Here is a 15,106-nt window from a genome sequence, read left to right on the forward strand (position 1 = left end):
AGGACTGATAGGCTGCTTTCTCCTTGCCGCTTCCCCCATTCTTCTTTTGCTGCCTTAGAATTTACTTTTGAGAGCTTTTGTTCTTTCTTTGTATCAAGTAGCAATGTGGATTAAGATAGGACCTAGTGTTAAGTACAGCACAATGCAAATTAGTAAGGGTTTGAAACGCTAATGAAGGTTAAATGAACACGTGTATTCATCCTTAAACAACAAAGAATTCACCTTTGGAGTCTAAGTACTTTTGTCCTTTGTCTCTTCGGCTGCGTATATTTTTATATATTTGTGTAAGTTTTGAGCACCTGTAGTCATGGAACAAGTTTGGTGCAGACATCGTCCCAGAGCTAGGGTGCAGCATGACTGAAAAACCCAGATGAGGGGCGCCGGGTGGCTCAGTCGGTCAAGCGTCCGACTGCTGATTTCTGCTCATGTCACGATCTCTGGGTTTGTGAGATCGAGCCCCGGAGCCCCGCAGTCCCGCATGGGGCTCTGTGCTGACCGCGCCTAGAGCCTGCTTGGGATTCTCTCTCTCTCCCTCTCTCTGCTCGTCCCCCACTTGAAATAAAACAAAGAAAGCAATAAATAGATAAAAAGTCAGAGGAGAGGCCTGCACCCCTATGTGTGCACAGTGTAGTGAGAAGAGACCAGCAGCGAAAGGGAAGTAAAAGGCGATATGTGTGTTAGTAATCTATTTCTGTTTGACAGATGATTGACAAGTCCCTAGGTGGGCACCTGTGGATAGCCCCAGAGTCCAAGGGTGGGTCTCTGGGCACTGCCCAGTGTGGCAGTGGAGAGAGAGACACAGAACTGGCAGAGACCAAGCGGTCACGACAAGGTGGAAGGAGCTCAGTGAGCCAGGTGCTCAGGGAAAGGGAGAGCGGTGGCCTGGTCGTGCTGGGTGGGGCCAGGCAAGGTGGAGGCCGAGGAGCACGGTGGTCTGGTCCAGGAGCCCTTGCGCTAAAGCCCACTCGCCAGAGTTCCAGAGTCTGTGTAGACACAGTAGGGGCAGCTTTCTGGAGGACTTGAACTCTGGTTGGGAGCAGAGACGCAGTGCTAGCTGGAAGGAGACACAGGGTAAAAGTTCTGTGGTTTGTGTTTTGTCAGTTTGCTGTTTTGCCCTGGAGCGTCTGTGGTCAGTCGTGGCTGGTTCGTCTTGTTTCTCCTGTATCTTCATTTGTCATTAGATAGTGGGGTTTTGCCCCAATAGTGATAAATTGTCGTTAGCGTATCACTGTATAGTACAGGTGGATACGGGTTTGATCTAGGTAATAATTTGTAAACGAAGTGTTTCTTCAAAAGACATAAGGCACTGAGCATAGCTGAACGGAAGCTCGATACAGACAGCACGCTTTGCGGAGCCGACGCTCGTGTTCAGGACTCCAAATCTCATGGGCTTACTGAGCACAAGTACTGCCTTCTACACTGAAACTCAGGACTCCTACAAGTGAAGCTGTCACCTGCCCCTAAGCCCGTTTTTATCACGTACCTGCCCAGGGCACCCTCCTGTAACCAGCACAGTGATTTGTGAGAGGTTGTCACTCAAATTCTAGGTCAGGATTTCACATTCACGTCCAGCAGGGCATTAACAGAGTGGGTTTGTTTGGTGTTATACAAGGTGTTGCGGGAACTTCGGCATCCCCTAGGGTGATACTGTAAAGGTGTAACTTGGTTTTCAACAAGGAGAACAGTTACAGGAAAGTTTAGAATAGGCACCTGTTAGATGTCTTTGTTCGGCAGGATGCCATGTTTTAATGAGTTGTGTATGTTGTAATGGAGTTTTACGTCCCTGAGTGATAATTGGTAGCGTCTCTGGTAAACACACGTTTACATGTGTGGTGGCACAAAGTTCTGCTTCCAGTCGTGGTTGTTTCTAAATCTTCTCTCAATTATATCCATCCTGTTGTTCTCTTTAAAATATGTTTGCTCGTTTTGTCTTGGAAATTTTAACTTCCTAGTGTGCAGTAAATCTGATTTCTCTTCCTTTCTTTGCATGCCTCTGTCAGCCTAGTGATGTAAGGAAGCATCGGAGGAAGCGAAAGGGTTTCGTAGTGTAACCTAGCCGTGTTTGTCTGTGGTGTGGGGGAGAGTGCCCGTCTCTTCACAGTGAGCACCACAGCTGGGTAAGGACGAGCGGCTGGCGTGTGCGGGGAAGTACAGGAGCCACTGGGGACTCGAGCATGGCGGCCGGTTTCCACGGTACCTGCGACGGCCACCAGAGCTCGCCGTTGTCTCTCGTTTGTGTCTTGCTCGCTGCGCTGCGTACTTAGTTCCATGAGACATAGAAGTTTCTAGGAAGAGAAATTACTGAAGCAGAGCCATAGAGTTTCGATTTCGGGATAACCGCTTTTGACAGCCGTAGCCAGTAGCATTCAATGAGCTCTTCGGGTTCGCCACCTGGTGTGTGCAGTGGTTTAGGATCCTGTTACCTGGCCCTCACAGACATCCCCGCGAGCCACAGCTTGTGTGGTTAGCCCATTTCCAGATGTGCAACCAGAGCCCGAGAGCCGGGGTCCTGTGCATGAGGACACTTTGCAGGGCAAACACTGGCCAAGAAACCACTCTGCCACATACCCCACCTTTGCTCGGGCGCCCTTCTCCCATTTACAGTGCCCCTCACTGGGACAGGACACCTCCTGTGTCCAGGGGACAATGATGTGGGTGTGCCCATTCTCAGGGGAAGCGCCGTGCCTCGGGTCGGAACCCTCGACCAGAGAGTCCGCCTCATAACTGGGATGCCTTGCTTCCTGGATCGTACCCCCATCCCAGACCTTCCCAGCCATGTGCTGACAGGGCCGTGCCTCTGATACAGAGCTGGACGGCAGCTGGGGGAGCCCCTCCACTGCAGAGATGGTGTGTCCGTTCAGTTGAATTCTCGCGTTCAAGTGCCAGTTCGGTCACTGGTTGTTTTGTGACCGGGGTGTATTAATCACCGTCTTTTTCTCCTGCCTTGCCCTCCTGGTAAGTGAGGACAGCGAAAGAATCATGGCCCTTGGGGTGTCCACACACTGCCCATCGGTGCACGGTCCTCAGAGATCAGGAGCTCACATCGGCGACGGGGCACAGGGCACGCCCTGCATTCTGCTGGCTCGTGCTGCCTTTTCCTCTGTGGCAAGCCTTTCTCAAGGAACAGAGGGTCGTGTGATGAACACCCAGGCAGGACGGCCTGCTCCCCCAGCTCACTGATGGCTACTTGGAGGGCTCTTTGGAGGTTTTGGGGGATGAAGTCTAGGTGTATGTGCAGTGGGTGTCAGGTCCATGCGGACAGGGCCAGCACAGGCATTGCACTTCCCAGCCTTGCGGGAGTCTCCCGTTTTGGCTGAGACTGAATTGGCCCATAGGCACAATTCTGGCAGGACCCAGTGCTGGGCGGGGGCCTGTGTGTGGACTGCGCTGCGACACAGGGGAGGGTGTGCTCCCGGAACCCTCCGTCTCTGCTCACCTCATAGCCTGGTCGCTAGTGTGGCTGCCTGTCCTGTTCCGTTTTGGCGTTTGTTTTCTCCATATCCTTGCTTCCACCTGGGTATGAAATCTACTTGCGTGAAGCAAGTAGCAAGCAAACCCTGTTTGGATTTCTGTGGATAATTTGTAGCCTGTTAAGGTAGCCTTTTGTTGTCTGATGATTGTCATGGAAATCAGGAGAGGAGGCAGGTGTCTGTAATTGTTGGTTATGCTTGTGTCTTCCCTGAGCTCAGCTCCACTTGGTGCTGACCGCCATGGGTGTCCCGAGCCCCATGCAGCTTCGGAGGTCCTGGTACAAACCCAGTTGGCTGTGCCTGTCTCGCCCGTCCTACACGTGTGTCTCATGAGATCCGGCCCTGCCTCACCACCAGGACCTGCCAAGGGTCATAACGCTGGCGGGTCCGTGGCCCCACGGTCCTTTCCAGGGCCCACAGCCACATAGCCGCAGACCCACAACCTGTGACAGAAGGAAAAATGGAGTCAGAAGGGGTTCATTTGTCGTGACAGCAGCCAAGGGACACTGTGTCTCCACCGTGTCGAGCAGACTGTCTGTAAGCTGCCGATGAGTCCGTCAGTTTGTAACCTCAACCGAAATGTCCCCGAGAAGCAGAAGTCAGACCCGAGTGTGGGGTCAGGGGGTTGGGTGCCTTGTCATTTTACACACGTCCCTGTAGATTCCAGCCTTGCATCGCTACCAGAAGTGACAGTGGATTAGGCCACAAGCTCGCTCCATTTCCCCCAAACAAAGAGCTTTGCACAATCGTGCATGGGAGGGCTCCGTGCTCACCAGGGTTTGCCCTGAATGGCGTCAGGAAACAAGCACCTTCCTTCTCAGCTGGCCGTGGTGTATGGTGACATGGTCTGGGTCTCCGCCTCTACCTTCTGTGGCCGGGCTCCTGGTGGTGCGAGGTCCTGGGGAGGGTACACCCCTCGGTGCAGATGGGCTGGGGGTCTCAGTGGGCCCACTGCCCGGACGCGAATCCACCCTTTCGCCTGGCGTTATGTCGATCCTAGGAAGTCGTTTTGGACGCTGCACAAAGCACAGCTCATAGCTTTTCAAATGAGTTGCTGGCTGTCATTTCAGGGTTGTGTGCTCCTCTGTCTGGGTGCACGGTGAACTGATGTCACTCTCCTCTCCACCCCACAGTTGCTGCCTTTGGAGGAAAAGTCACAAGATAGTGTGGCAAGGACACGATGTGTACCATCAGCTCCTTCTTCCCAGAGGTCCCTGAGCCTGGACAGGCTGCAGCAAGGGGCACTGCCCAAGGCCACCCACGAGGACATCAGGGACGCCACAAAGTAAGGGGCACAGGCATCGTAGGAGATATGCCTGTGGGCTGGTTTTCAGCTCTGAGAACCCTTTGATCTCTCCATGGGGGAGAAAGGGTCGGAACAGCGATTCCAAAGAAAGGCCAATGAACTGAGTTTACGTGCACGGTGTTCTTGGGATACCTGCCTGGGTGCCCTGGGTGTGGCCAGCAGGGCAAAAGGCAGGTGGGAAAGACCAGAGTCTTGTGATGCTGGTGGCTGTAGGGCAACCTCGTTTGCTCAGATCCTACACACCAGCAGTCCTGAGACCTGCCTTTTCCTCCCGGTGGATCCTGGGTGACATGCTCCCTAGGGCTCCTCTCCTGGGCTGCACTGTGCCCTGTGGGGTTGTCAGGAGCCATGCTCTCTTCCCCCCACCCCCACCAGGCAGCTTCAGCAGCCTCTCTGTTACTCGCACCATGTCCTGGGGTGGCTCAGGTGTGCATGTCCTCCGTGCTCCCGGGTCACGGCCAGGGAGGGGTGCTGAGCGTTCTCCACCCAAGGTGCTTGGACTCCAGATATACTTGGGAGGGAGACAGTGTCAGCTCCCAGGGCGCAGCCCTCCCTAGAAGCTGGGGGATTGTGCTTCTAATCACGTGGGGCGGTGTGTCGTGCGACGAGCACGCGTGGAAGATGCTCTCCTGTGCGTCCCCCAGATCCACAGCCTCTCAGGATGGCCCCTTGAGCAACCTCAGCAACACTAGCAATAACCAGGACTCACTGAACAACGCCCCCAAGAAGAAGGGCATCACAAAATCCATCCGCTGGTTGCTCACCAGAAAACAAAAGGTCCACCCCAGCCACGCTAGCGACGAGCCTGCATGACCAGGTTGTTGTCCCCTGCGTGTTTGCAGCGTGTGGGTGGTCTTACTGGCCTCATTCCTCTAGATCCGTGGTGTCTCTGCCTGCAGACCCCTCCCCGTGTCGGGAGACCTCCCGTGGCCGTTGACACCCCCCACCTCCCCTTTCATCACTCTGCTTCCCCACAGCCACTGAATTGGAGCCACTGAATTGAAAACCCTTCCCAAGGTGCCCTGGGACTCAGCAAATTGGGTGGACAAGCTGAAAAACACCAAAACTTTAAAAAATAAGCATTGTGTTTCTTGTCACCTTGCTGAGCACTTTTCAGCTGTACGTGTTTTGAAAGCAGTAGCTGTTCGTTTGCTCAATATAGTCTATAGCTGCAAAGCAGTATTATGTCCTCCACGGACATAAAAAGGCCTCCAGGGCCTTTTGCTCCTGGAACCATGCTGGGAAAATTCGGTCCCTTGGATGTTGCCAGTGTGTTTTCTTCCACATCCTTATACTTTCTGTAATGAAAACATTAAGATTCGTGGTAGTGCCCTCTGGCTCTCACACCCACTGCTCCCAGAAATGTGTATGTCTTGTAAGTCCAGAGGTCACAAAAATTGGCCAAAACATTTCACTGTGTTTCCTGCGTTTATTTTGTCATCTTCAGGAGGTATGGGTTAAGTACTTGGTCATACGAGGACAGCGTTTATTGAGTTGTTTGCCCCAGCATTTGATTCAGTTTCACAGAGTGTGTGTAGGTGACTTTCTCCGGGGCTGAGATGTTCAAATCGCTCACTTGGGTTCTGTGTTACCATAGGTATAACGCAGTGTCTGAGAGTGGATCATACTGTGGTCTCTGTGGACACGCATGGCCAGTCCCAGAAACATACGGTTGACCCTTGAACAGCCAGGGTTTGAAGATCAGGTCCACTTATAGGCAAGTTATGTGTTTCCATCCAGTAGAGTGATGTAAATGTATTTTCTTTATGGTTTTCTTAATCACATTTACCTTGTTTTATGAAGGAATGTAGCATATACACGTCACTTATAAAATATGTGTTAACCGACTGTTTCTGGTAAGGCTTCTGGGTACAGTGGGCTATGAGGAGTGAAGTTCTCAGGGAGGTGGCGGTGAGGTAGAGCCCCATAAGGCTCCACGAAAGGTGCCTAGTGTTGACAATGTCCGCCTGGGAGAATGAGTCTCAGTCACGGCCGTGGTCACGTCGTATTTGATGGCACGATTCTTGTTACGAACGACCACCTTACTGCTTCGTTTACGTCCTAACTGTGAGATGCGTGTTGTCAGTCACAGGTTAGGAGACCTCATACGTGTGCCTACTCCCTGTAGAATTCCGCAGATTTCTCAATGTCTTTGAGTGGGCTCTAACTGTAAGGCTGGGAAGCACTCACCTGAGGTTTCCATTGGAGCAGGTGATTGGAAAATCTTGTGTGGTGTCGAGAATTGAGTCCTTGAGGGAAATCGGGACCCTGTTCAGTAGGCCTGGTCCCTGGCGGCCACAGTGCTCGTCCATCTTACCGCACGGAGGAGGCAGAGTTCTGTAACCGGGAGGGGCGCAGCCACAGCAAGGAATTGGGTGTCTGAAAGCTGAGGAAGGAAGTAACTAACCACAAAAGGCAGACGAGTCTTCCATGCCTCCAGGATGTGGGCTTGTAACTCTGGTTCCTCAGCACAGAGTTCGGTGCTGGGGGCCGATTGAAAATGCAGAAGCGAGGGGCGTCTGGAGGGCTCGTCTGGTTAAGGCTCCGACTTCAGCTCAGCTCATGATGTCACGGTCCGTGGGTTCGAGCCCTTTGTCGTGTTCTGCGCTGACAGTGTGGAGCCTAGGTTGGATCCTGTCCCTCCCTCCCTTCGTCTGCCACTCCCCCACTTTCTTGCTGTGTCTCTGTCTCTGTCTCTGTCTCTGTCTGTGTCTCTCTCAAAAATCAATAAACTTGAGAAAAAGGGGCAGCGGGGATGGCCCAGTTGAAGGATAGCCTAGCTGTGATTGAGTTATTGTGAATCACAAGAAAAGCCAGAAGCCAACCTTTGTGATACACGTTGTGTATATACATAATTTAATTATAAGGTATGTAACAGAGAAATGTAATAAGGATCTGCAAGTGTTTGAAGCGTGTCCATGCGTTTGAACAACTGCTATTTTACCTAGTGAAAGACCTTGGAAATGAATTGGGTAAATGTGTTTCCTGTAGTGTGTACTTCCTTTTAAATCTCTTCACAGTTGACAGAAGCAGTCTTTCACCAGAAGTAACTAGTGAATCATCTGGTGATTTTTCCATGTCTCCTAAAGCAAATGCAATCTTTGTTACTTTGCATGAACGTGAGGTATCCCGTCACAGTCTCTTAATATGCTGGGGAGTCTTTTCAGGTCTCTCTGATTTTCAACTGAGTCCACAAAGCGGGCTTTGCGATTAGAACTGAGACGTTTGTGTTGAAGTGACAAGGTGCCCAGGCACGGGGCCAACAGTGTTGTCTGACGGGAGGAAGGTTTTCCAGAACACCCGGAGTGTGCAGCTGAAGCATAGGCTTGGGGCACACAGCAGAGATCCTTGTCCTGCATTACAGGGTGTGGTTGTGATGGAGAGAGCTTTTGGCAGCCACCGTTGCCATGGGTGTTGACTGTCGGCAGAGGTGCTGGTTTGGAGGAAGGACCCAGTGATTCGCTGGGTCCTATCGATTGGCCTTAAAGCGGATGCCAACAATCGCGTAGACAGTGGAGTTCACGGCACGTTGATGGCCTCAGATGGGACCTTGGATGTCACCGCCCTGGCGCTTCTGGTGCAGAACCTGACCCAGAACACACAGGTGACACCTGGCCGTCCGCACCCGCCCACTGCTCTCTTGCTGGAGACCCTGCAACCTGTATTGTAGCAAGGCAGCGTGTAGCTTCACCGCACAGCTAGTCCTCTCTCCCCAGGCCCGGTCTGTGCTGTGTGGCACGGAGTCCTCGGTGCTGCCTCCTCCTGCCTGAGCTCTGCCTGTCCCTTCCCCTCACAGGCTCGTGAGACTGGCGTGCATTTAGCTCTTATGTGGAGAGAGAAACACTCTTACTTTGTGTGCCACGTGGAAGTTTCATGGCTTCTGTTTCTGATTTCCCTGTGGAATTCTGTTTGACTCATGGGCTCAGTGGAGAATCAGGAATCTTTTGATCCTTCTACAGAACACTGAACACCTTTGGGAATGCCCTCAGTGTCCCCAGTGCAAATCCCCCTCCACGGCACCCTTGTCTAATTTCCCGGAGAGCATGGACCTCTCTCCCCAAAGGCCCATTCCTGTGGGCTTCCTGGGGGGCTCAGATGATTCGGCGCTCGACCCTTGCTTTGGGCTCAGGTCATGATCTCATAGTTGGTGGCGTCGAGCCCCAAGTCGGGCTCCGTGCCGACAACGTGGAGTCTGTTTGGGATTCTCTCTCTCCATCTCTCGCTGCCCCTCCCCTGCTCGTGCTGTCTCTCTGCCTCTCAAAGATAAGTAAATCAAGCCCATTAATGGACTCCACGTTAACATCTCTGATTGAAAATACACTATTAGGATTCAATGGATATTGTTTTGAGTTTGAAGTCTTGGTTTCAACGCAAGTGCAATATGTCGTCATCCTTTAGATTGACATAACTTTTGGGGTGTTTGCTCGCGATTTCAGGCTCGTGCTATCTTGGAATGGGAGTTGAACCACCTTTTGGTCATGGGGACTGACCAAAGGGTCGGTGAAATAAGTTTTCGGCCTAATGATATCTAAATTTGCGTTAACTGTTAAGTATTATATTTGGGGGTGCCTGGCTGGCTGAGTCGGAGGACAGCGTGACTCATAATCTCTAGGTTGTCACTTTGAGCCCTGTGTTGGGGGTAGAGATTTCCTGAAAGTAAAATCTTAAAAAAAAAAAAAAAAAAAAAAAGGAACGTAGATTATTATGTTTGTAGGAATCATGTACCAGACTACTCTTCCAAATGTGGAGATAATTTTACCTTACAAGTTAAGCTTCACTCTTAATTTATTAACAAATGAGCTTTGGGGCGCCTGTGTGGCTCAGTTGGTTGAGTGTCTGACTTTGGCTCAGGTCAGGATCACACTGCTTGTGAGTCTGAGGCCAGCATTGGGCTGGCTGCTGTCTGCGTGGAGCCTGCTTTGGGTCCTCTGTCACCCTTTCCATCGGCCCCTCTCTCGCTCACACACAATCGTTCTCTCTTTCTCTCTCCCTCTCTCTCTGAAAATCTAACAAACAGGGGCGCCTGGTAGCTCAATCATTTAAGCATCTGAGTCTTGCTTTCAGCTCAGGTCGGGATCTCACACTTCGTGAGTTTGAGCCTCCCATTGGGCTCAGCGGTGACAATGGCGATTCTGCTTCGGATTCTCTCTCTCCCTAGCTCTCTGCCCTTCCGCAACTCATACTGTTTCTGTCTCTTTCAAAAATAAATAAATGTACCTACAAAAACTTAAAAAACTACCAAACCAATGAGCTATTGAGAAACCAATATTTTAACAGAGGTGAGGAGTTTGGTTTCTTTCCTTTTGATATTTGACTTTTGATAGTCTTGAGAAATATTTTTCACATCATAACACGTTGATGGCAGCCTGGCAATAGAGCCTGTAAGTTGTGTTTGGGGGCGGCCGGAGGTCTCTCTGCAGTCCAGGGCCCTGTGCTCTGGGGGAAGGTTACAGTCGTTTATTTAAAAAGACACGAAGTGTTGATTTCTCCTTATACAACAGCAGGACTGATTTACTCCCACACCACTACTTAAGACTGTCTTCATTGCCATAAGAACACTCAAGTGTGACGAGAATAGGACATGTGAAAGGGTGTGGTGGGACCGTCCTAGCGTGTAGCACTGTCCGCAGCTTAAAGACTGTTTTGAAAACCAAAAGGTAGTATCTTCTATAGCAGGAAGGTGATTTCACAAAGACAGTGCGGCAGGTCCAGTCAGCCCAGGAGTGTCCTGACTTGTGCCCAGTCAGTGTCCTGGCACAAATACGGCCCTGCCTCCCTTTACCGCCTGGGGCAGCCATCTGGGCAGGGGGCCCCCAATGGCTGTCAGGAATGGGGGTAAACAGGTGTAAACAAACTTGCAGAGTGCGGTCATTTTAAAGGGCTGGTAACCTTACTATATAGTTTTGGTTTTTATTTCACAATGTGTCCTGTAATTTCCCAGGATGATGATAGAAGCTTCAGGAGGGCACCTTCTTAGAGATAGCAATGTAGATCAAGACACTCTTGACTTACCTGCTGAGTCAGCAGAGACTCTCCCTGCAGACTTCTGGGTCACTTCCTCTCTGTCCTCTATGCATCCAAAGAAGATGCTGCCGGTCTGTATGTGACGTGCTGCTCTGCCCCAGCCTCTTGGCGGAGGTATGGGAGGCTCTTGGGTTGGAATGTGAACACTGATGGAGAATGGCCGACTTAATATGTAACAAGGCGTTCAGATGCTGTGGCATGCTCAGGCTCGGATGATCTAAGATTACTCCTGACTTCTGCTTATCAAAGTTTCACAGTGATTGAGATTTTTTTAACATTTCTATCTGATGGAATATTAGCGTATTCTCTCCACTACTACAACTAGGCATCGTGGGTGTCCTCAGAGCTTTGGACCAGCCTCAGAGCGTCACTTGCAGAGCTACGTATGTGATGGGCAGCCCTGGCCCCTCTTTCACAAGATGGCAGATGGACACGGCGAAAGTGTTTTCATGGCCTCTACTGCCCCTTTGCTATTTGAGAGTGAACTCCCGGGGACTCCCCCGGCTGCTTGCGGGTGGAGAGAACCCCACTCAGAAGTGCCCCGGGAGCCCTCAGTGGTTGCTGCTGTGGTTTAGAATGTGTGGGGCTATATTTGTGCCCTCATGTGCTATTTTAAGACTAACCGCATGCTGCGTTTGCACGCTGCCCCTTGTGTTGCTTGGAGCAGGCATAGTATCTGCACCACAGAGGCTGGATTCAGCCAGTCGTGTCTTAATCCTGCTGACGCCTCCTGTTGGTGAGTAGAGGGCACAGTCCGTGCAGGCCACAGTCGGACACCCTGTGTCCTGTCTGCGCAATGTCCATGTGAGCCAGGAGAGCCGCAGCAGGCTCACTTAGGGACTTTCAGAAATACACAGACACGCAGACGCACATAGACTCACAAACACACACACATACACACACGCACACACACGCACACACACACACACACACACACACACACGAGCTTCTCTACACCTGCTAAGAGGATTCTGGTGTTTGTGTGCTTACACTTAAAGAGGTTGGTGTGTTCTCAGTTTTTCCAGAGAAAACTGTATTTCCACTCTTTTCGTAAAAAAAGAAGTTTGGGTTCAGTGTCTGCTAATGTCTTTTTTGGTAGGGAGGCAGGATTGCTGTTGGAGCAGTAGGAAATTTTCCAGGTCTGAGCTGACCTTCCCGGTCGTTCGGGAGCAAGTGGCACTGGCCTTTGCCTGGTCTGGTGGAGCTCCCGGGTCAACAGGCCCTGGCTGGCTTGTTTTACGCACACCTTCTTGAATGGACCAGGCCCAAGAGGATTCTCGTCCTCACATGAGTGACACTGGTGGCCTCTCAGTTGAGAGATTAGCTTTTGAAAGCGGAAGCACATTGCCCTCTGAGGCGCTGAGTTTGAACATGGAGATTTCGGGTGTGGGCCCCGGAGCCCGGCCCTCTTCTCCCTGCTCTGAGGACCTCCAGGGGTGGGCTTTGTTCTGCTCTCATCCTGTTTTCCTGTCTCAGCCACAGTGTTTGATTGTTGGGAGCTCCTGGCTGGAGGCCAGGTGGAGCCTATGACACTTGAACTTAGGGTAGTGAGTTTGAGCCCCATTTTGGAGTGGAGATTACTTAAAATCCTGACAAAATAAAAGAATAGTTGATTGATTCCTTCATCTTGTTTTTTTTAATTTGGGAACTTTCAGTCTTAAGCCAGTAGGAACTCAATCGAATAATTCTCATTGATAATGCAAAATGCTTCATATTTTCTCTAGATTCTCAAATCTCTTCAGCCAGGAAGGTCTTTGGGGAGGGGGGACACGCGCTAGGCCCCACCTGGGGCCCCGGAAGGTGCTTTTCGGGCTGTCTTAAGACTGATTCTTTCCTTTTATCTTGCAGTTTACCCACACTGCTTCTCCCGATGGTCTTGCAGCACGCTGAGCCCAGCAGTGACTACATTTGAAACTTCAACCAGATCTTTCATCTGTTAATCCTTGTTATATGGACCCTGAGATATTTTATTACAGTGTTTGATTACTGAAAAATTCGTGAATAGGATAGAGAAACTCATTTAGCATTTAATGTTTCGTACATTTCTGTAAATTTGTCACTCCCTATAGAGAGTTCCTGACTTTCATGTATATCCGGGCTATAAATATCCTTTGGAATCAATTGATGTTCTTATATCTCAGTTTAGTCTTTCAAATGAATGTACTGTCATGGCTGTATGTATGAATCCTACGACAAATACGGTCTTTTATAACCTGTGCATGTATTGTAATTATCATTGTTTAATTGTTTGTTAAGAAACCCTGACAGAGAAAAGGATTTTACCATGTTTGTAAAATCACCGTGACACAGCCTGCATTATCCTTTACGAATGTCCCTTAGCTCTACAACCATGGTTTTGATATAAGCAGACTTAATTTGCAGCAATTGTCGCTGTATTTTAACGACTCACCTTAACTACACTTTTTCTAGCAAGAAATGCTTTCTTGTGCAGTGTGAAGAGATTAAAAATATCTGGTGTTGACTATCAGCTAAAGAAACTTGGAGTGGAAAGCTGATTGAAACACTGTGAAAATCTCCCAGGGCCGGTATGCTCTTTCTGAGCCTGGTCCCTGGGGGCCTGGGCGGTTTGCCTGGAGTGACCCGCACAACCTGGGAGCCGAGGCCCCAGAAAGCCTGGGTGGGGCAACCTGGCCACCTCTTCCCCGGAACCCTGCCCACCCCCTTCTCTCCCCCAACCCGAACCTTAGACCCCTGGCAGCAGAACTCTCAGAGGACCAATCAGGGTGCACTGGTCTCCCACCTCGGGCCAGGGCGCTGGGTGCTCAGCACAGAGCAAGATGCAAGATCCTGGAAACAATGGAGTGCAACTCTAATAAAGGCCTTATTGTTCTTACGGAAATCAGCTGTTTAGATTTGTTTGTAAACAAGTTTAAGGAGTGGACCTCATTCTCCATTTGTAGATTTTATTTAATTTTTTTTATGTTTCTTTATTATTGAAAGACAGAGAGAGAGACAGAGCATGAGCATGGATGCCGCAGAGACAGGAGAAGACACACAATCCGAAGCAGGCTCCAGGCTCTGAGCTGTCTGTCAGCACGGGGCCGGGCGTGGGGCTCGAACTCACGAACTGTGAGATCATGACCTGAGCTGAAGTCGGACGCGTAAGTGACTGAGCCACCCAGGCGCCCCATCTCCATGTGTAGATTTTGAGGAGACAGCCATTTCAGGTTAGAGTAGCCAACGTAACTTATAATTTTGAGGTGGCATATAAAAAAGCCACCAAGGAATGTGCTCAGATCATGGAGCCTTATTTCTTATGCAGCTGGGACAGAGATAGAAACGACACGTCTCTTTACATGTCGTTTCTGCTTTTCATTGGACGTTTGACAGTTTCCCTGTGTTTTCTATTCATCTTTTGTGAACTTCCTGATTGTATGACAGAGTAGGTACCGTCTACTTTGAACTATTTTTATCACGGCATTATTTATTGCTGGCTTTCAAGGCAGTAGTGGAGCGTTTCTCACTGCCAATAAAGACTAGTGAGAATAAGCTGCCATTGACTTGAGAAGTGGCTGCCGTGGTTTTCTCTGGTGCTCGGGGCCATGAAGGCACTTCTGCCACGTGGAAGTAGTAGTGTGGAAACCAGCTGATAGAATACCACAGCTGGAAGTGGCAGTTCAGGACAGGGGTGTCCTCCACAGGAGGGCCAAGTGTCCAGACCCCAGGGTAGCGGCCCCGGAATCAGTGCAGCCGGGGGCCCAGGCAATAGGCCAACAGGGCAGGGCGACTCTTCCACGGTCAGGGCCAGCTGAGGCTGCTCTTCCTCCAGGACCCCAGGAGACTGGAGTGTGTGCGTGTGCGCATGTGTGTACAGGCGCGTGCTTTCCACCCAGTCTCCACTCCTCTTCCACCTTCTGTGTGGGCTTTCCTGTCCTGCTGCTGTCCTCTCAAGGTCCCAAGAAGTGCCCAGGGCTGCATCCTTCCCCATCGTCTCAGCCCCTGGAACCCACTAGGCTGCTTCTCCCGAAGCTCAGACCCAGTGCTGAGTCTTATACCAGCCAGTGTGGCAGGCGGGAGGGTCTGCCCGCACTGGGGGCTGGCAGCCACCACCAGGCCAACTCAAGAGGCTCTGGCACAAGATCCCTGTCGCTCAGGCGACCCTGGGACGGTTCCTTCCCTCCCCGCCACGGAGAGGCTGCACACGGGGTTTCGGAGACACGCACCGGGGCACATCCAGCAGTTAGAGGGTACGTTGGCCTCTCCTGTGCAACCGGTGGCCACCGTCCCACTGGCTTGGAGTGTCTTTGGTGCGTCCGGCCAGCCATCCTCAGAGGAGGCGAACAGA

General features: G+C 51.0%; 1 long non-coding RNA gene across 1 annotated transcript; it reads left to right on the forward strand.

Annotated features, from left to right (window-relative positions):
- The first annotated feature begins 4,724 nt into the window (after window positions 1-4,724).
- LOC131492651 (uncharacterized) lies at window positions 4,725-13,660 on the forward strand. Its single transcript, XR_009252212.1, has 3 exons — window positions 4,725-4,755; window positions 5,421-5,593; window positions 12,649-13,660. It is a non-coding gene; the product is annotated as an uncharacterized LOC131492651 (long non-coding RNA).
- The last annotated feature ends 1,446 nt before the right edge of the window (window positions 13,661-15,106 follow it).

Source organism: Neofelis nebulosa, chromosome 13 (assembly GCF_028018385.1).
Source record: "Neofelis nebulosa isolate mNeoNeb1 chromosome 13, mNeoNeb1.pri, whole genome shotgun sequence".
NCBI classification, from domain to species: Eukaryota; Metazoa; Chordata; class Mammalia; order Carnivora; family Felidae; genus Neofelis; species Neofelis nebulosa.